Here is a 25199-nt window from a genome sequence, read left to right as displayed (position 1 = left end):
CGCAATGGACAGAAACCATAGATTACTCTATATACATGCCCACTAATAATTTCATCTGACAAACAAATTAGAAGTCTTCTTTCCCTCACTCCCCTCACATTTGTTCTCCTCACTTCTTTCACTTTCTGAATCTTTTGAGAAACCACTTGTAACAACCTGTGGTTAGATGGCCTCGAAAAAGAACCCCTATCACTAAACCACTTGCAACTCCTGAAACAATAAAAACCCAATCAAATCCACTTGGGAAGTCAGACCAAGAACCTTCAGCTGATGAGATTGTTGGACGCTCAGATACTTTTGGATCCCCACAATCCTTAGATAAAGGGTCACCACAAAGTGCTGAATTTCCCATGTAAGACATGTTCAGAAAGGTATTGAACTGTCCACCTTGAGGTATGGGGCCAATGAGTTTGTTGAAGGATACATTTAAGAATGCAAAAAAATTCAGTTGTACTAGCGCTTGAGGAATCTTTCCAGAGAGTTTGTTACTAGAAAGATCCAATGATTCAAGATTTGTCAACTACCCCATGGATGATGGAATGGTACCAGAAAGCTCATTATTGGAAAGGTTGAGCAACTGAAGATTACTAAGGGCTTTAATGGCTTCTGGAATGTCCCCCTGGAACTTATTGCTTGAGAGATCAACCGCTATAAAGATATTCAAAACTTTCTCATACTCCGTCTTTACACCTTTGTTAGTCATATTCATCGAGTATGAATAATTTCCTAACCAGATGTACCTTTCCCCCAAAATATCAACATTTGCTTGCATATATGCTGCATTTTGTTTTGTCTCCTTCATTGCTGACCAATCCTGGAAGAGTTGATGTGGCAGATCACCAGAAAATGAATTAAACGAGAGGTCGATGATGCGTAATTTTGAGAATGTAGAGTTGCTTTTACTTGGGATCTTTAAAGCACCATTAAATTTGTTAAACCGAAGTATGAGCACTTGTAAGTCTGAAAGTGCTCCCAGCCAGAAGGGAAACAGGTCCTCCATACAATTATTTCCAAGATCAAGGATCTGGAGTGACGCACAGTTTTCCAATGATCTTGGTATCTGTCCCTCTAATTGATTTTCACTTAAATTGATCATTAGAAGCTTGCTTCCATTCTTGAAAGCATTAGGAATGGTTCCTTGTAAAGTGTTACCCCTAAGATTCAACACTTACAACGAACTATTTAGTTTCTCCAAGCATGGAGGAATTGAGCCACTAATGTTGTTAATCGACAAATCAAGCAACTGCAGAGAGTGCAAATCACATATGGATGGAGGAATTTTGCCAGACAACTTATTGTTTGATACCAAATAGTTCATGGTGGTTGATGATGGCACTGGGATCGATCCATGCAACATATTGTGACTCAGGTCTACTACTCGTAAACCAACCCAAGGAAGAAGTGGCCAATGCTGCTCAAAACCAGTGAGGGAATTTTTAGAAAGAGAAAGTGTTTGCAATGTTTCTTTGCTAATATTCCCAATCCATTTGGGTATTAGCCCATCAATTTTATTGTCATCGAAGTACACTTCCTGCAGTTGATCTTGAACTCTCAGAAAGTCAGGGAAGACTTTCAAGTTACAGGATTCCAACTTCAAGATTTCAAACTTTGGTAGCTTATCACTGGTAATGTTGGTAATGACAGAAAGTGTGATTCTATTTCCCCCTAGAGTGAGAACGTTGAGATTCCTGAGACCAAGGAAAATGTCAACCTCCACTGTGGTGTTTATGTTGTTATCATTCAACACAATTGCTTCAAGACTTTGGAGATTCAGCAATGACCTAGGAATGGGGCCTTTCAGTTGATTTTCTTCAAGGATTAATTTCGTTAGCTTTGTCATGGTACTTGGAAAAGGTGGGACCCGACCTTCAATTTGATTCGATGACAGTATTAATTCTTCAACTTGGGTCAAGTTAAAAATTGACGATGGCATCTCACCATACAGATTGACAGCAGCAAGTTTCAAATAAGTAAGCTTATTTAGCTTACCAATCCAATCAGGAAGCTTCCATCTATCAAAATTATTGAGGGAGAGGAACAAAACGTTGAGGTTTGAGAGGCTTTCTAAAGAGGGAATTCGGCTTGTGAAGTCATTAAACCCGAGGATCAGGTCTGTAAGGTGTGTTAGGTTTGCAAGTGAGGATGGTATTTCACCAACCATGTTGTTATAGTTGAGGTAAAGTTGTCTAAGTTGTGTTTGATTCCCAATAGATGATGGGATCTCACAACTTAGATTGTTAAGCCTGAGGTCTAAATGTAAGAGGTTTGGAAGCTTACCAAGCCAATCAGAGAGGTTCCTTCCAATCAAATTCATTGGAGGAAAGTATCAGATAAGTGAGTTTTGATAGGCTGACCAAAGACGGAATACGCCCCCAAAACCTATTATGATCGAGCTTCAAAAGTGTAAGCTGTGTTAGGTTGCTGATTGATCCAGGAAGAGGCCCTGAGAAATTGCAACCACTTACATCCAACTGATTCAAGTGTATGAGGTTCCCAATTGACGTCAGTAGCATGCCATGAAAATTTGTTTCAGCAAGGATCAGATCTTTAAGTTGACTTTTAGCATGAAACTTAGGTAAATAACCGAAAAGATCATGGTTACCACTAATGTCAAGATGTTGCAGCATTGGTAGATGAAATATACCTGTTGGGAATTCACCCCTTCCAAGTTACAACCACTGCATCTAGTTGATGGGATATTGATCCCACGCATACTGAGTGTCACCGCCGATGGAATTCTTCCTTGTTTTGCTCTCCACATGAAGGAGAGAATCTTGAACGGAGTCCATTTTCCCCAATCGAACGGTCCATCACATACAACATAGCCAGCTAGCTCAATCCTTTCATGTAACCGATACACCATAAATCGTCCATCAGAAACAAAATCTGATTTCCACTCACCCTCACCCACATTCCAAGATATTACTTCTTTGGGATCAATGTTGACCGTTTGTAGAAATGACCTGGATTTGGTTATGTTTTTCCATACCCCCGTACCTGATCTATTTGCAAACACAGACCAGTGCCTTCCTTCTAAATTATGTAAACATCGAATAGTTTTTGCCCACAGTGATGAGTCCTCAGATTTCAAACGCCACATCCATTTTGCTAACAATGAGACGTTGAGAGATTTAATCGAGCCTAGTCCGATCCCCCCAATCGCCTTTGGAGAAACAAGCTTATTCCAAGCCACCCAGCTAATACTTTTTTTTCTCATACTCCTTGTTCCAAATAAAGTTCCTTCTGATTTTTTCCAACGTGTCGATCACACCTTTCGGGACTGCAAAGATCGACATAAAGTATGTAGGCTGGTTGCCAAGGGCCGCCTTTGCGAGGGTTACTCTACCACCGAATCTTAATGATTTCGCTTTCCAAGTCGTGAGCTTATTCTGGAACTTATCAATAACCGGTCTCCATGCTCGCTTCCGATTCATATTTTCGCCCACCGGAACCCCAAGATAAGAGAAGGGAATGGATGAAGGTTCACACCCAAGAGGAGCCGCCCAGTTTGAAACTTCTAAATTAGATGCCCCCACCCCAAAGACTTTTGACTTCATGAAGCTCACTTTTAGTCCGGACGACACATGGAAACACAGTAATATTCTTGCTAAATTTGCAGTGTTCCTCCTTGACCATTCTCCAATGAATAGCGCATCATCTGCATAGAATAAATGAGACAAGCAAATGTTAGATTGTGAAAATTTTATTCCTTCATATTTTTCTTTCTCCACTGCTGTTATCATTGCTTGATTAAGGCCCTCCATCGCGATTATAAATAGGAAATGGGAGAGTGGGTCACCCTGTCTAACTCCTTTTGTCATTGAGAATTCTTTAGTTGGGCTACCGTTGATTATTACCGACGCCCTCCCGGATTCCAGACAACCATTCATCCATATTCTCCATTTCAATCCAAATCCCACTTGTTCCATGATAGAATCCAGGAATGCCCAATTTATCGAATCAAATGCTTTATTGAAGTCAGCTTTGAAGAGTAGTATCTTTTTGCCTTTTGCCTTTGCCCAAGAGCAAAGCTCATTAACTATCATCGGCCCTTCTAGTATATTCCTTCCTTCCATGTAAGCTGATTGTACCTCCCCAATGATGTTACCGATCACATTTTTTAATCTAATTGCCAGCAACTTCGCAATAATTTTATAAATCGATCCAATCAAGCTTATTGGTCTGAAATCTCCTAAATGCATTGGATCCTTAGATTTCGCCGCTAGAGATATAAAGGATGAGTTACATCCACACGATAGCTTTCCGTGAACTTCAAAGTACTTTACCATCCCCACAATCTCCTCTTTCAGCAGCTCCCATAACTTTTTTATGAATTTAAAATCCCGTCCCGGTGATTTATCATCTCCACATGCCCAAACTGCTATTTTTATTTCCTTTGTTGTAATTCCAGCTTCCAAGTATCTAGCATCGATTTCAGAAAGTCTTTTGAAACCCAAATTGCAGAATTTTGGTCTAATTGGCCATCTTTCTTTGAATTTGTTTCCAAAGAACTTTTCTGCCTCCTTTTTGATTTCCACTGGGCTAGTACTCCAAGCACCATTGATCATAATCCCATGTATATGATTTTTACGATTCCTGTTATTCACGTAATTATGAAAGAAGTGAGTGTTGTCGTCTCCATTGATCTCCCATTTTAATTTTGCCCTTTGCTTTAGGTTCATGGCCAACCTTCTCGCGTGATCGTCGACCTTAACTCCCAAGATTGATCTTTCTTTCACCTCATTAATAGTCAGAGGCCTAGATTCCGCCAACATTTCAATTTCAGCCATTCTATTTTTCCATTCTTCGACTTCCTTTTTCTCCATATTAATTGTGTTTGTTTTCCAGTTTCTAATAGCCAGTTTGAGGTGCTTCAATTTGTTTAAGAGAATCATGTCGGGGGTACCATAACCTCTGAACACAGAACACGCATCCTTAATGACTCCATCCAGTTTGTCATTAAGTAGCCAGGAGTTTAAGAACTTGAACAGGGGCGGTCCAAAATCCTCATTTCTAGCCCTCAATACAATAGGGGAATGGTCTGATAGGCCCCTCTTCATTGCAAAGGAGGAAGCAAGAGGATACATAGAAAGAAAATTGGAACATACCAGAAAGCGATCTAACTTACTCAGTTTCCCTCCTAGAGTTCTGAAGTATGTATATTTTTGACCTCCCATCTTCAAGTCCGTCAATTCACCATTGAGGATGAACTTGTTGAACTCATTTGCACTCCGAACACAAAATTCAAAATTTATCCGTTTGTCTGGGCACCTTACCACATTGAAATCCCCCATAAAGATCCCCCATGAAGATCCAGGTTGCCGATCTCGATAATTTTATTGCCAACAATTCGTCCCATACTTTAGGTTTCTCACGTTCCTGTTGAGGGCCATACACATTGACGAACCCAGTGAGCCCTTCAATTCCCACAAAGTTCCCCAATGTCACAATAAAATTCCTTGATTTAATCACTTCCACTAATGAGAACATTCTACTATCCCATATCGTTATTATCCCTCCCGATCTCCCCGTAGTGAATACTTGCTTGAAATTGCAGTCTGCGTCACCCCAACAATTAGTTGGATTGAAAAGCGGGGAAGATTCACTCAATTTCATTTCCTGAATCCCAACCAAACATAATTTGTTTTCTCTTCTCAGTCTACCCACCCAATCAGTTTTATGTTTCTCTCCCAGGTCTCTGATGTTTAGTGACATGATGTTCATTGTATTAGCTGATTTTCTCCTTCTTCGCCTAGTACGTCTTTGAGGACTTCATTTTCATATTCCATATCAAAGCCCAACATTTTACCAACCCCCACTATGTTCCTGATTTCCGTTGATGTTGTCGAGTATGACTCGTCGTCCGATTCCGGGAGAGGGATTTGGGATGGGAGCGATTCTTGATTTAAGTCGACGGGGGGCTAATTTGAAGACGCCATCTGATTTTCCATGGACGACTCAGGAATCGGCGTCAATATCCGTCTTCTTTTATCATAGGATCCTTTAAAGTTGTTGTTAATACGACCCGAAAATGATTCACTTCGAACCATATTGTTAGGAAAAGGCCCAAAGCAGCCATATAGAGGTAACATGTTTAGGGGCCCATTTGACGAATTCATATGGCCCAAATTGTTAGACTCCAAGTTTTTTGACAGCGCTGCATTTACCGCTTCTCCATTTGGCGTTTCGTTAACAGACAGTTCATTAACGTTCGCATTAATTTGCGTCCTTTGGGATTCTCTATGTGAGTCGGTTTCGCTTCCACCATCAATCCCCACCGCTACCATGTTCTCCGGTGACAGAGCCTTCACCGAGGTGCTATGCTTACCGGCCACGTTTATGTAAGAGTTTATTTTCGTTCCAACCTCAGCTCTAATCTCGCCCTCTTCTGGTTCTTCCCTTTCATACTGCATAGGAAAGGTATCCGATACATGATCTTCATCGTTCGTTCCCACCATGTCGTCCACTTCGTCCTCATCTTCGTCTGACAAGGATGTATCCTCCATTGATTGTTCATACTGCTTAAGTGGAGTCCAGTCAAGATCAACTTCATCAATTCGGATTTTAATTGTCTTTCCATTAATCTCCACTGTCTGCTCACTTGAGATGGATGATAACGAGTTTGTGATAACGCCCACTTTCCCATAGACTAAATTCGTGGTAGATATATCAACTTCAAATGGAATAATCACCCTGCCCATCGATCCTGCTATTTTCGAGAAATTCTCTTCCGACCATAAATTTGGTGGGAGACCGATAATTTTTAACCATGTTATCCTTTCGAAGTTATAAGTCGCAATATCGCCACTCTCCATCGACCTAAACCATTCCGACCACCCTAGCAGGAACGAATCTTTGCTTTTTTCGTCTTTGAATTTGACACCCATTCTTAGCCCTCCCAGATATTTTAGTTCACATTCTGACCCATCACAGTTCTTGAATGCAAGTGGCGCCTTTTCCAAGTGGTCAAAGCTATGTGTTTCGCCGATCAAAGTTAACTTACTACTCAACCATCCCCTAAGCGGCAAATCATCCATGATTTTGATTGGAGATATATGTTCTTGAGTTTGGTAGACCGTAGTTCCCCCTAGTTTGTTTCTACCTCGTACCACCTCAACGAAAGATTTATTGTCTCTACCACTCCATCGATTTTCCTGTGGGCGTCTGTTTTGATTCTGATTCATCATAAACTTAGCCTCCTTTGAATCAATCGGTTTCCTTGCAAACCTTGCTATGTTGATCTCCAGAGGTCTTTCTTTAAAGGTGATGCCTTGCAGGGTCTCCTCAAATCTCCGTTCATCTTCCATCCTTTTAAATCGCACGAAAGCGAACGACTTTTTGTTTACGTCTTTCTTCGTAGCCATATACACATCCACCACGTCCCCGTATTTGGCAAAGAAACTTTTTAAGGATTCGATTCTGGTCTCCTGTGGAAGATTAGATACAAACAACGTCGTTACCCCTGCATGGTTCCATCTTTTTTGATCTCCAATCGGCACTGTCTTCCTTCGTCTTCTACTGCCAGCCTCTTGCCATCTTCCGTCCGTCGCCATCAAATCAATAAATGTAAATTTCCTAATATGATCTTTTTGGGTGAGAGTAGTACTAGAATGGGTGACCCCCTAGGAAGTCCTCGTGTTGCACCCCCATTTGGGTGCGATCATACCAGCACTAATGCACCGAATCCCATCAGTACTCATCTTTTCTAGCCCACACATTTTTACAATTACTACAAACATTTTTGATATATACAATATTAGAGGTGAAAAAAAAAGAGTTTGGTTGAAACCGCTCCAATTCGGAACAGATTCGGTGGTTTATACCGGCTTGAGGATTTTACAAATGAATACATTTAAGAAACCGGTTTTTAAACCTACAAAAAACCGATCGTTTTCATCCATTATTTTTCCAATTTGCTGTTTATATAAGGTTTTAGAGGTCTCCCAAGACTGGTTTAACCCATTGTACTACCCTGGATTATCGGTAAATACTTTTCTAAAATTTAAAACTTTTAAATGCCGGTTTGAACCTCCAAAATTGTTTTGAATGCTCGAAAAAATACATTAGCTAATGGTATAGCAATGGGTTTTACTTATTAGTTCGTTTATAATCAATCATTAATTTTGTTAAATTTGATACCTAAATCAGGTTTGGTAAAATACGAAAAACTAGCGAAAAACACTATTAGAAAAAGTTTTTCCTTCACAGACCGGATACAACATACACTTGTCAGGCATAAGAGAGTCATAAAATTTATGTCATATATCGTAAAGTATCAATGATTTATGACAGACAAATATGTGTCGTAAAATTTTGTCATATTTTAAATAGTAAATTAAAATGTTTTTTATTCGTTAATACTTTAAGAAAATATTGAAATTAAAACTATATCGGATGTAATTTAATTATAAGATAAAAAATATTTTTGAAAATTAAAATTCAATCCAAAGATCTCTATCAAATAAGAATTAAAGTTTTTAAGGTAATTAAATAAATTATATCAATTTAATTGCAATTTAAATACAAGAAATAATTTAAAATTTTATTAAAAATAAATAAATATATAAATGTATAGATTTAACAGTAAATAGTTAGAAAAACAAAGTATAAGAAGTCGTTGTAATGCCCCGACTCTCAGGTATTAATTTTTCAGCTTTATTTTTTTCATATTGGAAGGTCTACTCGACGAGTTGGATGCCCTGACTTGTCGAGTAGGAACTTTTGGAGCCACGTGTTTAAATGACCAACTCGCCGAGTTGGAGACATGACTCGACGAGTTAGAGCTAGAGGATGAACCCTAATTTCCGGGGTTTTGCACCCTATTTAAAGGGTCATTAGCCTCCTTTACAACCCCTTGTGAGTCTAGAAACCCTATATCGTCCTTTTTCCCTCTTTTTGGTGTGATATTAAGCTTTGTGGTGGATTGTGGAAGAAAGATCTTGAAGTACTCAAGCTTGGAACAAGAGGAAGGCTGTAGATATGAGTTCTTCTTCATCTTAGCATCGTTTTTAAGGTAACAATTTGTTACCTTGACCTTCTTCTATCTAGATCTATGCATGTATGAGATTAGGGCCACTTTGGAAATGTTGATATGTTACTTTGGGTATTAGGCGTGATCTGAAGTTGCAACTTCAGATCTAGGCTTATCTTGGTCTGTAAGATCTTAAAGTTTTAGCCTTTACTGAGTTAATACCTTCTTCATCCCTTAGAACCTTTCTTTAGCTTGATTTGGGCCATTATCACCTTGCGTGTATGTAAAGTTTGCAACTTTACGTAAGAAGTATGCCTTAGGAGATTGTCGTGCAAGGACTTATGCATGGACTCGGCGAGTCGGTAGGGTGACTTGGCGAGTCAACTAGTGTTTTCCTGATATTTGGACATGCATGAACTCAGCGAGTTTTAGGGAAACTCGACGAGTCAACTGGGGATTTCACGAATTCTCGAGTTCAGGAAGGACTCGACGAGTCGGTGAACTGCACTCGATGAATCAGGTCAACATGGATTGTTGACCTTGACCATTGACTTGGACTTTCACCAAGGGTTGACTAGTTGACTTCTGGGGTATTTTGGTAAATTAGAAATTTATGGAAATGGTTTTATGGTAAATATAGGTGGTAGAGTTCATGACCATGGTTTGAGAGTTTGAGTTTATCACTTCGATTCGCCAGTTGAGACGTGAGTTATCCTAACTATACTAAAGGGTGGGGTCGAAGGCACCAATGCCAGGCCATTGGATATGATACCCTAGCAGTTGGTATTATGTTGACTGTTGAGTATGAGTTAGTTATGCATGCTAGTTGCTATGCCAGTTGGTAGACCAATAGGGTTACATGTGCTATTACCTGCTTGTATGTGTGTGCATTACTTACGTTATATGTCGACATATTATGTAGGTTGGGTTGAGGTTACTGCTCCGTGCGGTAGCCAACAAACCCTAGAGTATTGCAGATATGAATTGAGGGTCGGACGGGGCATGCCAGACTCATACCGAGGACTCGGGAGCATTCCAGATACGAGTTGAGGGCCAGCTAGGGCATGTCAACCTCGTATTGTGGGCTCGGGAGCATTCTAGATATGAGTTGAGGGTCAGGTAGGGCATACTCTACGATACTCTAATATTATAGTATTTTGAATACAAGTTTTGTAATGATATAATGGTTTTGACATGTTTTGAAAAAGCTTAAATTTGGCATGATTTTTATGGATGTTACAAGTTAGTATTAGAGCCTTGGTTTGAGTGAATTGGAGGAAAACTTGTGTGAATCCAGTCTCAAACTAAGGAAAAGATTTTCAAAAAGGATTTCAAAATATCAAAGGATGATGCAGGGTGTACGAGCAGTCGGAGCCAGTAAGTAGACCACAAAATACCATATGGTTATTTGATATTGTGATATGTTAGAACAACATGCTAGTACTAGGCTAGGGATTTTCAAGAATTGCATGATAGAATTTCCTGATTACATGATGCCTGATAGCCTAGGTTTTCGTATATAAAATTGACATCATTACAATAGTTGCTTGTGTATGCATCATGTCTGTACATAATTAAGATCTTATAGCGTGAGAATGTTTGGTTTGGCCTAATTTCATGTTCTTTTTTGAAGAAGGGCTTAGGGTAGGATCAGGTATTCGAAAGTCTATAGGGTCCAGCGTTATGTATGGTTAGCATACACGAGTGTTGAAGGGTTGGTCGAAGTTTCATGGGTGGGTTGTGTGAGGCTGGTAGGTCAGTTATGAGATATTTAGCTTTCCTCTATGAGTGAGGAATAAGCGACCACCATATATATGTATATTGTTAGGGTGTTGTGATGATACTTGGGACAAATATGGGTAGGTATGGAAGGTAGTATGGGCCCGTACTACTAAAAGCACATGACCCATACGCGTAGCAAGGAAGTCACAACCCTTACAGTTTAGTTGGGAGTTGGTTCCCTATTATTATGAGGATTATCTGATATATTTCTGGTATATTTTCAGAATGGTGGTTACGAGACGCTTTGTGGCTAGATCTGGATCAGGATCAGGATCAGGAGATGGCGGCCAGGAGGGGCCGGCAGCACCCGAGGTTGTGATACAGATGGGAGCAGATGACCTAGACGCCAAGATTCGAGAGATCCTGCACGATGAGGTTGCCAATTTATTCTGGGCACAACTGCCAAAGATGTTTGGGTCTATTAAGACCGTGATGGTCGAGTGTTTCGACGAGCGTTACGCAGCCCTTGCAGGGACAGCTGCCGCCGCAGTTTTATCGGCTGTAACAGCGGCAGGGGAGGAGCCAGTCGGGCTTTTCAGTATAGGGACTTTGATAACACGAAGCCCCCTACTTTTGATGAGACTCAGGACCTCATCAAATCCATGGGGTGGGTTTCTGATGTGGAGGGGTGTTTCTTTACTTGCTTGTGTCTTACTGACCAGAAGATCAGATGTGCCCTGAACCTGCTTAGGCTCGGGGCCAAGGACTGGTGAAGATTGATGATTGGGTCGTACACTAATGATCAGAGACCTGATGTTACTTGGGAGCAGTTCAGGGATATGTTCCCCGCTCGTTACATTCCACAGGTCGAGCGGGAACGTTTGGCTCATGAGTTTTTGGGATTGAGACAGGATGGGGAGTCGGTGACGGAGATCACCCGCATGTTCACAGAGAGGGCGATGTTCTGCCCGGAGTTTGCTTCTGAGCAAGATCAGATGACACGTTATTTGAGCATGCTCAAGACTGGCATTCGTCAGTTTGTGTCTACCCAGAGATGTGATACTTTACTAAAGTTGCAAGCGGCCGCTCGACGGCGTGAGTTAGAGATTGAGCTGCAGTTGAGGGAGCAGCGCTAGGCCCCGACACAGTCACAACCAATGCCGAAGCGATCTAAGACCGCTAATTCTAGGACCAGGAGTTAGTAGAGCCGCACTTGTGGAAAGTGCGGCAAGGGTCATTCTGGGGTTTGTCAAGATGGTAGTGGGTGCCACAGGTGTGGCAAGGATGGGCATTATGCGAAGGATTTTTGCCAGCCCACCTCGGTTCCAAGTATGTGATTGTGTTATCACTGTGATCAGGTTGGCCACTTGAAGGCCAAATGTCCGTTACTTACCACCAAGAAGGCGCAGGCTCGCACGCCAGATACACTGAGGATTACGGATGGGAGGCCAGGTAGAGCAGAGCCCCTGAAGGCTCAGGGACACGCCATCCAGCTCACAGCAGAGGAGGAGAGGGCAGCACCTGATGTGGTTGCTGGTATGTTTCTTTGCCTTATCTCATTGATTGTATATGTTTGATGCTTATCTGTTCATACCAGTGATTACGTACGTTTTTAGTGAACTCCTTGCCTGCATTGGTTTTGTTCGACTCGGGGGTGAGTCAGTCATTTGTATCTCAGACATTTAGTAGAGAGTTTAGTGTGCCAGTAAGAGAGCTAGCGTGTCTGTTGCGAGTATCTATCGCTAACGAACACGGAGTTTCCGCTTCTTCGGTCTACCACGAATGTGAGTTACCGATCTTCGGGTTATCTTTTCCGATTGAATTGATTCAGATCCCCATGGGGGATGTGTGTGTGATTGTAGGGATGGACTGGCTTAGTCGATTCGGCACCATGATCGACTAAGAGAGTCAGCAGGTAGTGGTTCAAACTCGAAGTGGGGGAGAGTTGATTGTCTATGGAAAGGGTACTAGAGTGGGATCAGAGTTTTGTTCAGCCGCCAGGGCTAGATAGTATATTCCGCATGGGTGTGCGGGTTATCTAGCGTATATGGTAGATAAGCTAGATAGAAATCAGATTTCAGTTTCAGAGGTTCCAGTGGTCAGGGAGTTTGGGGGCATGTTTCCGGAGGAGTTACCAGGGATACCTCCGGAGAGGTAGGTCGACTTTTGGATCGACCAGGTGCCAGGTGTGGTCCCTATCGCCAAGGCGTCATACCGATTGGCACCACTAGAGATGCAGGAGCTGTCATTACAGCTGCAGGAACTGTTGGGCAAACAGTTCATTCGTCCAAGCAGTTCTCCATGGGGAAGAATGATCCTTTTCGTCAGGAAGAATGATGGTTCACACCAGATGTGCATTGATTAGAAGGAGTTGAAAAGGCTGACGGTGAAAAACCGTTATCCACTCTCGAGGATAGATGATCTCATTGATCAGTTGTAGGGAGCAACTTGGTTCTCCAAGATAGACCTAAGGTTCGGGTACCATCAGGTCAGGGTTAGAGAGGTGGACGTGGAGAAGACTGCGTTTCGGAATCATTAAGGGAACTACGAGTTCGTGGTGATGCCGTTTGGGCTCACCAACACCCTATCAGTATCCATGGACCTGATGAATCGGGTCTGTAGACTAATGAGTGGGACTCCATACCGGGCGGGGGCCCAGTATGTGGTTTATTATGTATGTTATGTGGTAGTTTAGGGAACTCACTCAGTTTTTTTTTAAAAGGTTTTCAGTTTATGTTTTAGGTACTTCAGGATCGAAAGGGAAGAGCCCAAGGTGATTGCAGTGCAACACCACCTTATTCTGTATTTTGTGATTTACTCTCATATTTTGAGATGTGTTGATACACTTTGGTTTATCTTGGTTGTTCGACAATGTTTGGATTATAGTTTTACTTAATTAAAAAATAAAAATTTTTGGGTCATATTTTGGGACGTTACAGAGATTGAAGTGAGAGAAAGGAAGAATAAGACAATGAGTTACAACTCTAATACCATGTTATCAGCCGTATTTTCCCATGAAAGGAGACCGGTTATTATTCTTCATATCAATATCTTACAAAATACAATACATGGGCCAAGCCTAGAATACACCTTGGACAAAAATTATAGATTACTTGCCCCCTAATAATTTCATCTGACAAATAAATTAGAAGTCTTCCTTCCCTCACTCCCCTCACATTTGCTCTCCTCACTTCTTTCACTTTCTGAATCTTTGGAGAAATAACTTGTAACAACCTGTGGTTAGATGGCCTCCAAAAAGAACCCCTATCACCAACCCACTTGCAACTCCTGTAACAACAAAAACCCAATCAATTCCACTTAGGAAGTCAGACCAAGAACCTTCAGCTGATGAGATTGTTGGACGCTCTGATACTTTTGGATCCCGACAATCCTTAGATAAAGCGTCACCACAAAGTGCTGAATTTCCCATGTAAGACATGTTCAGAAAGGTATTGAACTGTCCACCTTGAGGTATGGGGCCAATGAGTTTGTTGAAGGATACATTTAAGAATGCGAGAAAATTCAGTTGTACTAGCGCTTGAGGAATCTTTCCAGAGAGTTTTTTACTAGAAAGATCCAATGATTCAAGATTTGTCAAGTTCCCCATGGATGATGGAATGGTACCAGAAAGCTCATTATTGGAAAGGTTGAGCAACTGAAGATTACTAAGGGCTTTAATGGCTTATGGAATCTCCCCCCTGGAACTTATTGCTTGAGAGATCAACCGCTATAAAGATATTAAAAATTTTCTCATACTCCGTCTTTACACCTTTGTTAGTCATATTCATCGAGTATGAATAATTTCCTAACCAGAAGTACTTTTCCCCAAAAATATTTACATTTGCTTGCATATATGCTGCATTTTGTTTTGTCAACTTCAGTGCTGACCAATCCTGGAAGTACTGATGTGGCAGATCACCAGAAAATGAATTAAATGAGAGGTCGATGATGCGTAACTTTGAGAATGTGGAGCTGGTTTTACTAGGGATCTTTAAAGCACCGTGAAATTTGTTGAACCGAAGTATGAGAACTTGTAAGTGTGAAAGTGTTTGAGAATGTGGAGCTGGTTTTACTTGGGATCTTTAAAGCACCGTGAAATTTGTTGTACCGAAGTATGAGAACTTGTAAGTCTGAAAGTGCTCCTAACCAGAAGGGAAACATGTCCTCAATGCGATTATTTCCAAGATCAAGGATCTGGAGTGACGCACAGTTTTCCAATGATCTTGGTATCTTTCCCTCTAATTATTTTCACTTAAATTGATCATTAGAAGCTTGCTTCCATTACTGAAAGATTTGGGAATGGTTCATTGTAAAAAGTGTTACCCCTAAGATTCAGCACTAACAACGAACTATTTAGTTTCTCCAAGCATGGAGGAATTGAGCCACTAATGTTGTTAAACTACAAATCAAACAACTGAAGAGAGTGCAAATCACATATGGATGGTGGAATTTTGCCAGATAACTTATTGTTTGATACGAAATAGTTCATGGTGGTTGATGATGGCACTGAGATCGATCATGCAACATATTATGACTCAAGTCTAATAATCGTAAACCAACCCATGGAAGAACTGGCCAACGCTGCTCAAAACCAATTAGGAAATTTTTAGAAAAAGAGTGTTTGCAGTGTTTCTTTGCTCATATTCCCAATCCATTTGGGTATTAGCCCATCAATTTTATTGTCATCAAGGTACACTTCCTGCAGTTGATCTTGAAATCTTAGAAAGTCAGGGAAGACTTTCAAGTTACAGGATTCCAACCTTAAGATTTCAAACTTTGGCAACTTATCACTCGTAATGTTGGTCATGACAGAAAGTGTGATTCTATTTTCCCCTAGAGTGAGAACCTTTAGATTCCTAAGACCAAGGAAAATGTCAACCTCCACTGTGGTGTTGATGTTGTTATCATTCAACACAATTTCTTCAAGATTTTGGAGATTCAGCAATGACCTTGGGATGGGGCCTTTCAGTTGATTTTTTTGAAGGATTAAGCTCGATAGGTTTGTCATGGTACTTGGAAAACGTGGGACCCGACCTTCAAATTGATTCGATGACAGTAATAAATCTTCAACTTGGGTCAAGTTAAAAATTGATGATGGGATCTCTCCATACAGGTTGACAGCAACAAGTTGCAAATAAGTAAGCTTATTTAGCTTACCAATCCAATCAAAAGCTTCCATCTATCAAAATTATTGAGGGAGAGGTACAAAACGTTGAGGTTTGAGAGGCTTTCTAAAGATGGAATTCGGCCTGTGAAGTCATTAAACCCGAGGATCAGGTCTGTAAGGTGTGTTAGGTGTTGGGGTTGGAAAACTCTTCTATTAAATACTAAAATAGAATTACAATAGGAGGAGCAACTCTCACACTCAACTATTACAAAAAACCAACCCTCTCACTAACACTCTCACTCTAAGTGTTATACTATCTGTTTCTCTGTGTTTTGGGATGCTTACAACTGAAGATGAAGCCTCTATTTATACCTATGACAGCCACCATTTGTGTAACTTTCATTAATTGTGTTCATCATAGGGTAGGAAGAAAAACTTGTCACCGTAGGTTTCATTTTGTCAAAAAAGATGGCTACTGTAGCTTTGGAGACTTTGGAGGCTGGAACACAACAAATCTCCCCCTCCAGTCTTCGTCCAACAATCCTCATCCCAACTATGTCACCACATAGTTTGTGTTTCTCTTGTGTCACCACCTTTTTCAACATGTCTGCAGGATTGTTGTTGGTGTTGATCTTTAACAACTTCAATTCTCGTCCCTCAATTGCTTCTCTAAGCCAGTGATAACGGATATCAATATGTTTTGTGCGGGAATGGTACATCGAGTTCTTACTTAGGTCCATAGCACTCTGACTATCACAATGAATGATGTACTCTTCTTGTGGAAAGCCTAATTCTTGAAGAAACCGTTTCATCCATATAAGCTCCTTCCCAGCTTCAACGGCTGCAATATACTCGGCTTCTGTTGTTGACAGAGCGACAAACTTCTGTAACTTGCATTGCCATGAGATAGCTCCCCCTGCCAAAGTGAAAATGTAACTTGATGTAGATTTTCTATTATTAAGATCTCCTGCCATATCGGCATCTGTATAACCATCCACGATTGGCTTTGCTCCCCCGTAGCATAAACATAGTTTTGAACTACCTTTTAGCTATCGAAGTATCCATTTGACTGCTTCCCAATGTTGCTTTCCCGGATTAGCTAGATATCTACTCACAACACCAACAGCATGAGCAATATCTGGTCTTGTACACACCATCGCATACATAAGACTTCCTATGGCTGAGGAAAAGGGACTTCTTTCATCTCTTCTTTTTCTTTCTGAGAAGAGGGACAATTTTTCTTATTCAACTTGAAGTGATTAGCCAAGGGTGTACCAACGGGCTTGGCATTTTCCATGTTGAACCTTTTGATCACACGTTCAACATACTCTTCCTGTGATAAGAACAATTTTCTTGATTTTCTATCACGAATAATTTTCATGCCCAATATCTGTTGTGCTTGGCCTAAGTCTTTCATATCAAAGAACTTAGACAAATCCTTCTTCAAGTTGTTGATCATCGTTGCATCTTGGCCCACTATCAACATATCATCCACGTAGAGCAAAAGGATGACAAATTTCCCATCTGGAAACTTCTTCAGATAGACACAATGGTCTGCAACAGTTCTCTTGTACTCATGATTCATCATAAATGAATCAAACTTCTTGTACCACTGCCTTGGAGCTTGATTAAGACCATAAAGGCTCTTCTTTAATTTACAAACGAGATGCTCTTTCTTTGGGACTTTAAAGCCATCAGGCTGCTCCATGTATATTTCTTCATCCAAATCACCATGGAGAAAGGTTGTTTTCACATCCATCTGCTCAAGTTCAAGATCTAGACTGGCAACTAATCCGAGTACAACTCGAATAGACATCATCTTCACAACCGGCAAAAAAATTTCATCAAAGTCGAATCCTTCTTTTTTTTGGAAACCTTTGACAACGAGTCTCGCCTTATACTTCATAGTATTTCCCTTGTCGTCTTTCTTCAACTTGAAAACCCACTTGTTTTTCAAGGATTTCTTTCCTTTAGGGAGTTTCACCAACTCATATGTTTGATTCTTCTGCAAAGAATTCATTTCTTCTTCCATGGCCTTCTGCCAATTTGCTTTATCAATATGAGATTCCGCTTCTTGAAAACTCTCTGGCTCCCCCTCAGTAGTAAGAAGGATGTAGTTTGAAGTTGGATATCTTCTTGATGGAGCACGAACTCGTTCGGATCGTCTAACTTGAGTTCCTTCGTTTGTAACTTCTGGAAATGTATCTAAAGTATCATGGGGTGGAAGCTCCCCCTGCTCAACACCTTCTTGATTTGCATCATCAAATTCTTCATCCTCTTCTTCAGTGGAAACATCATCTTTATTTTCAGATATTATATCTGAAACTTTGGAGCTTTGTTGCTTGTTAACCGGTGCCTTGAAATCATAATACTGGTTTTCATAGAAAACCACATCTTTACTTCGAATAACCTTCTTTAGTTCTGGGTCCCATAGCCTGTACCCGAACTCTTCATCTCCATATCCAATAAAGATGCATGGAGTGGATTTGAGGTCCAACTTCTTCCGCAATTCACTTGATACATGTGCAAACGCCTTGCACCCAAATACTCTCAAGTGAGAATATGATATGTCTTTACCCGTCCATATCTTCTCTGGAACTTCAAAATTCAATGGAGCAGAAGGTGACCTATTTATTAGATAGCAAGATGTCAATACAGCTTCACCCCAAAATGGCTTTGGGAGTTTAGTCATGCTGAGCATGCATCGAGCTTTCTCAACAATAGTGCGATTCATCCGTTCTGCTACACCGTTGTGTTGTGGGGTTCGTGGGACAGTCTTTTCATGTCTGATACCATGTTCCGTGCAGTATTTAGAAAACTCACGGGAACAGTACTCGCCTCCATTATCTGACCTGAGACATTTCAACTGCTTGCCTGTTTGTCTTTCCACCATTGCATGAAAAGCTTTGAAGCGGTCTAATACTTGGTCCTTCGTCCTCAAACAGTATGCCCATACCTTTCGTGATGCATCGTCAATGAATGTCACAAAATAGCGGCTTCCACCAAGAGATTCTACTTCAATGGGTCCACATACGTCGGAGTGGACAAGGCTCAACAACTCAGAGCGGTTCTTTCTTGTGGAGCTAAAGGAAACTCTATGTTGTTTCCCAAATAGGCAGTATTCACAAGGATCCAAGGCAACATCTTTTGCCATTGAAATGGACTCCTTCTTTGCAAGAGTCGTCAATCCCTTCTCGCTCATGTGGCCTAGTCTTCTATGCCACAAGTTTGGTGATATCTCTTCTTCAACATCATTGAGACTTGGTTGAAGTAGCTTTGCATGCCTTTTATAAAGAGTACCATTAAGTTGTCCCCTTGCAACAACCATAACACCTTTTAACAACTTCCAGGTGCCATTTTTGAATTGATTATCATATCCTTGGACATCAAGAGCTCCAACTGAGATAAGATTCATTCTTAGCTCTGGGACATGTCGAACATCTTTCAGCACCAATGTACATCCAACATTGGTCTTTAAATGCACATCACCAATACCAGCAATGCTTGAAAAACTGGTGTTTCCCATCTTCACGGTACCATGGTCTCCGGGTTTATAAGTAGTGAATAAATCCCGGTTTGGAGTCGAATGATATGATGCGGCGCTATCAATCACCCACTCATCATCATGAGTTCCAACATGTAGGCATGCTTCTTCCTCATATGTAACAAGGGCAACGTCTTGTGTTATGGTGACCATGGTTTCATCATTCTCCTTACTTGGATTCTGACTTGACTCGGGCTGCTCTCGTAAGAACCTTCGACAATCACTTCTTTTGTGGCCATAATAATTACAATGATTGCAACAGCCTTCGAACCATGCATTTGAAGATTTACCTCGCTCTCGCGATTTCCCTCAATCTCGTGATTTCCCACGATCTTGAGATCTTCCTCTACTTTGACTATGTCTGCCTCTACCTCTACCTCGACCTCGGCCTCCAGTTCTGCCCCCGCCTCTTTCTTTGTTTTCTGACACAAGGGTAAAAGATTGGTCTGTACCAACTTCTTTCCTTCTTGCTTCCTCGTAAATTAGGGCGTTTGTGACCATCTCCATTGTCACTTTACCATCGGGGGCAGAATTGCTGAGAGTCACAACAAGCGTCTCCCAATTATCTGGTAGAGAAATCAAGAGCAATATGGCTTGTTTCTCGTCTTTGAGAACCCAATCAGCAGCACCGAGCTGATTTACGAGATCCTGGAACTGACTCGTATGCTCGGTTATGGACATACCACTTCGTAACTTGTGGTTTACAAGGCGCCTCATTAGCAAGGTCTTGTTGCGTGCCGTCTTTGCCTGATACATATTCTCGAGCTTCTCCCAAAGTTTGTACGCTTCTGTCTTTTGAGAGACATGGTGAAAAACACTGTGGTCGATCCACTATTGAATTTGTGCCACCGTTTTCCTGTTTATTCTCGTCCAAACTTCGTCTGTCTTCGTGTCGGGTTTGACGCCTTGCTTTTCTATAGGCTCTGCTAAATCTTTCAGATTAAGCAAATCTTCCATCCTTGGCTTCCATATGTTGTAATTTGTGGGCGTAAGTCGAACCATCGTAATCGTACTTGTAGATTCCATCGAAAATAATTGCAAATTTATTTTACAAATATTTCGAGGAAAAATTAGATAAAACCAAGCTCTCGGTTGGATTCGGAAGTGTAAAAAATGGTGGGGTAGAGTTTTTCGGGGTCAAAATATACTTTCTTGAAAAGTTATGTGCTAATTTGTAACTTTTCGGAACTATAGGGGCTAAACTGTAATTTTCGAAACTTACAGGGGCCAATCTGAAATATTTCTGCCAACCAGGGACTTTTCTGAAACTTTTCAGAACTCTAGGGACCAAAACAGTTATTTTCAGAACAACAGGGACCGAACTGCAGTTTTTCAGAAACAGTGGGACCTTTTTGCAATTTTCTGAAACTTCAGGGGCTAAAATGCAACTTTTCTGAAAGGCTGGTCAATGCTGACGTCACTGCTGATGTCACTCTTTCTTCTCCGGCATTCTTTTCCGGCCACCTGGTTTTTCCGGCGAATTTTCCGGCAGTTTTGACAAATCTTTCACCGGTGTTTTGGAGATCTTCCCGTGGTCAAAAAATTACGAAAAATATATTTTCGGAATCCTTGAAATGAGACCTTTCTAATGGTTTACCCAGAAATCGATTTTGAGACAAAAAAATTTGACGAAAAAACAGAGAAATTCGTGAAAAATTCCCTGGACACCAAACGGGGCTCTGATACCAGTTGTTGGGGTTGGAAAGCTCTTCTATTAAATACTAAAATAGAATTACAATAGGAGGAGCAACTCTCACACTCAACTATTACAAAAAACCATCCCTCTCACTAACACTCTCACTCTAAGTGTTATACTATCTGTTTCTCTGTGTTTTGGGATGCTTACAACTCAAGATGAAGCCTCTATTTATACCCATGACAGCCACCATTTGTGTAATCTTCATTAATTGTGTTCATCATAGGGTAGGAAGAAAAACTTGTCACACTAGGTTTCATTTTATCAACAAAGATGGCTACTGTAGCTTTGGAGACTTTGGAGGCTGGAACACAACATTAGGTTCGCAAGTGAGGATGGTATTTCACCAACCATGTTGTTATAGTTGTGGTAAAGTTCTTTAAGTTGTGTTTGATTCCCAATAGATGATGGGATCTCACAACTGAGATTGTTAAGCTTAAGGTCCAAATACAAGAGGTTTGGAAGCTTACCAAGCCATGCATAGAGGTGCCTTCCGTCAAATTCATTGGAGGAAAGTATCAGATAAGTGAGTTTTGATAGGCTGAGCAAAGACGGAATACGCCCCCAAAACCTATTATGATCGAGCCTCAAAAGTGTAAGTTGTGTTAGGTTGCCGATTGATCCAGGAAGAGGCCATGAGAAATTGCAACCACTTATATCCAACTGATTCAAGTGTATGAGGTTCCCAATTGACGTCGGTAGCATGCCATGAAAATTTGTTTCAGCGAGGATCAGATCTTTAAGTTGACTTTTAGCATGCATGAAACTTAGGTAAATAACCAAAAAGATTATGGTTACCACGCATGTCAAGATGTTGCAGCATTGGTAGATGAAATATACCTGTTGGGAATTCACCCCTAAGCCCACAATCTCTAAGAACGAGTGATGTTATGGAAGAGGTATTGGTCAAGATAATAGGTACTTCAGAATCTATGTTGACCCCTGAGAGAATGAGTTCTCTCAGAGTATCCGTTATGTTTTGAACTAGGTTTTTGAAGCTAAGAGCTTGTAGCTTTAATGGGTTTCCAGTTAGATCCAAGGAAATCAATTGGGTAAGTTGTGTGATTTCATTCGGGATTTGACCACCGAAAAGAGAATAGGAGAGATTTAGATTTGCTAAATGCAAGAGACGTCCTATTCTAGATGGAATTTGTGAGAATTGGAAATCGTTATCTGCAAGGTTTAGGGTTCGAAGGTGGATGAGGTTGAAGAGAGAGTTGTTGGATTTAATGGGGCCATAAAGTAAGCTGCTACTTAAGTCAAGACCTATCACATGACCTGAGCTTTTCTCACTGCATTCAATCCCATCCCAAAAGCAACAATCGCTCGTGTTGAGCTTCCATGAAGCAACCTTTGGATAAGCATGAGGATCAGAGGATGCAGATTGGTTTATAGAGATGTGCTCCTTGAACTGGAATAACATAGAGCACTCGTCATCATGTGCCAATGATTCACGTGAAGATGAAAACTTAGTTGCCAATGTGGATTGAAGAACATATAGCACAAGTATCAACAAAAACACATGCAATGGTTTTTCCATGATACAGAAGAAGAACTAGAAAAGCAAACTTATGTATACTAGGATGAGCAGTGTTTGTTATAGATTAAATTTTGTGATTATTTCCATTCCAAAAATAGTCTCTTTCCCAGGTTCTCTCAGCGATGATTAAAATACTTAGAAAAGAACTTTCAGCAGGGAAATAGTAGTTAATTAAAAGATGATAATAAGAGTAAACAATGACTAATACGATGACTTTCTGCAACTGATGTTTGAAAACAAATACTATGCTTTTTGACAAAACTCAGTAGTTAAATGATGCAAAACAAACCGTAAGATGACAAAATGTAGTGTAAACAGAGAAATAAATTTTCTTTGTATTACAATATTATAAGCATCAAGATTCTTGACTTGGAGATACCTAGCACTTAACAATGACTTCCATACTTGTAAATATGAGTGTGACAACACATACTTTTCCAAGATTATTTCCATTTGAGATTTTCAGCCTTTTAAAGAAGAATTAATGTGACCAAATTTTTTCTCTTTCCGAGGTTCACTTGGGAAAGATTAAGATACACAGAAAACTACTACGCTTGTGGATGTCGGGAACTAGTTAAGAGGTGTCATCTCACTCAAAAGATGCCACATCATATGTCATGTCAAAATGGTGTTATAATATCAAATGGAGGAAATGGACAACTAATTATAACATGTTTAACTTTGTTTGTCATCATTTATTTTTTTAATTTTTTTTCGATTTTTTATTTTTTTTGAATTTATTTATTTTTTATTTTTCTTTTTCGATTTTTTTTTAATAACATTGGAATAATTAAAAAAAATGAAACATGCAATTTAGTTAACTCCTAGATTACCCATAACATTAAAAAAAAGAAATTACACACCCAAAAGAAACCCATTGTCGAAAAACAAAAAACCAATCAACTAGTCATATTGCTTTTCGATTTTCTCCTTCATCTATCTGGGCACTTGCGCTTCTCGTGGTCCCATATTTTATTCGCTAGTCTGAAAAATTGCTAAATCTTTTGTCATTTGATATTTCTCTGCTTGCTTACGAAGAAACTCCAAGTGCTCACATTGCACATCAACCTTTTGTTGGGAGATCAGATTGTGTTGGTCAAACATTGCTTTCATTTCCTCCAATTCTTGTGCCCTTCTATCAGTTTCGTCCGCGTGACGTTGAGCGCATTTCGTTTTGTCGATTTTGATCCGTCGGCGAGAAGGGGGGGGGGATCTTTTCTATGTCGTCAGGGATGTCATCCGTGTCGGCGCTCAAGTCGATGTTAGTTTATGCGTCGGAAATGTCAAACGAACTAAAATTGTGAGACCTCTTTGATTGTGCTCCGACGATGTTATCGCCTTATTCCATTTTGGATCTAGCCTGACAATCTCTCATATTTTTTTCTGTTGAATCATAAAAGTGACCCTCTTAAACTTGACCTACCGCAACCCCTTGAAGATCCGCTGTCAAGTCAGTTCAGCAACCGCATCCGAAGTCATCATCATCAGCAGTTCACTATCTAGTTTTCTTAGTTTCGCCTTTTATCTGTTTTTCTTAGAATACTTTCTTTTATCCAGTATGCCTTGCATGGCTACGTTTAGATAGATGAACAAGTGTAACCTCTGAGTCTCTATATATAGAACTCAATCTTTCTCTACTATATACATCTAATAACATTTCGCATCCTAAATCTCATATCTTGTCTTATTACTCTCATCACTTTCTTACTCTCGAAACTCACTATATCATAACTAAACATCATCTCTCTTAGGAGCAAGTCATTCTTGACTTAATCACCAAGCTTGATCTCATTTACTAACTTGGTTTGAATGCATTCCTTGTTAAGAATCAACTTACGTGTATACTTGATATAATACCTGCTATCATTATACTTCCTTACATTTCCGCATCTAACTCTCTAATTATCTAACTCTAACTTATTATTATTATTTTTGAGCTTTAGATCCTTTGAGATAAACTATTCCGCAACTATACTTTTTCTAACGTTTGTTCAAGTGTGTCTCAAGGTTTTCTCTCAACAATTGGTATCAGAGCCAAAGTGGTTGCCTTTTAAAGAAAAACTATGATTTTCAAAAGGCCTTATATACCACTGAAGCTCATTTCTTTAAAAAAAACAAAAAAACTTTTCAAAACAAGGAAATATGGCACAGGCATTATCTCTTGATGTATCAAATAGTGTTGGTGGTTCGAATACAACACCAATACTTGTGGAAAATGAATTTCATAACTAGTCTCCGAGAATGGAAAGATATTTAAGGAGACTTGGAAGAGACATATGGAGATCTATAGAAGAAGGACCTCATGCTCCTGTTCTTACTCTAGTACAAACTGATGGAGCCACAACCAGACTAGGAGGAGGTCAACCAGCGTTGAATCGTCCCACCAAGGACGATCTTGACAAAATGGAAAATGACGTTATTTCCTTTTATGAGATTTCTTATGGAGTTGCACCTGACAACTTCGACATAATTATAAATTGAAAATCTGCAAAGGAGATCGGGGATGTTCTCAAAAATCTGTATGAAGGAACTGAACAAGCTTAAGACAAAAAGCTTACTACTGCACTCAATGAGTTTAACAACTCTAATGCTCATGCGGGTGAAATCTTTGAATATTCC

At 40.2% G+C, this 25199-nt stretch overlaps 1 pseudogene; it reads right to left on the bottom strand.

Annotated features, from left to right (window-relative positions):
• Positions 1 to 22580, bottom strand: LOC145064579 (uncharacterized; annotated as a pseudogene).
• Between the last annotated feature and the right edge of the window lie 2619 nt (positions 22581 to 25199).

Source organism: Lactuca serriola, chromosome 7, assembly GCF_051521515.1.
Source record: "Lactuca serriola cultivar US96UC23 chromosome 7, Lser_US96UC23_V15, whole genome shotgun sequence".
NCBI classification, from domain to species: Eukaryota; Viridiplantae; Streptophyta; class Magnoliopsida; order Asterales; family Asteraceae; genus Lactuca; species Lactuca serriola.
Note: the sequence above shows the minus strand (reverse complement) of the source record. Positions and strands in the feature narration are given on the sequence as shown.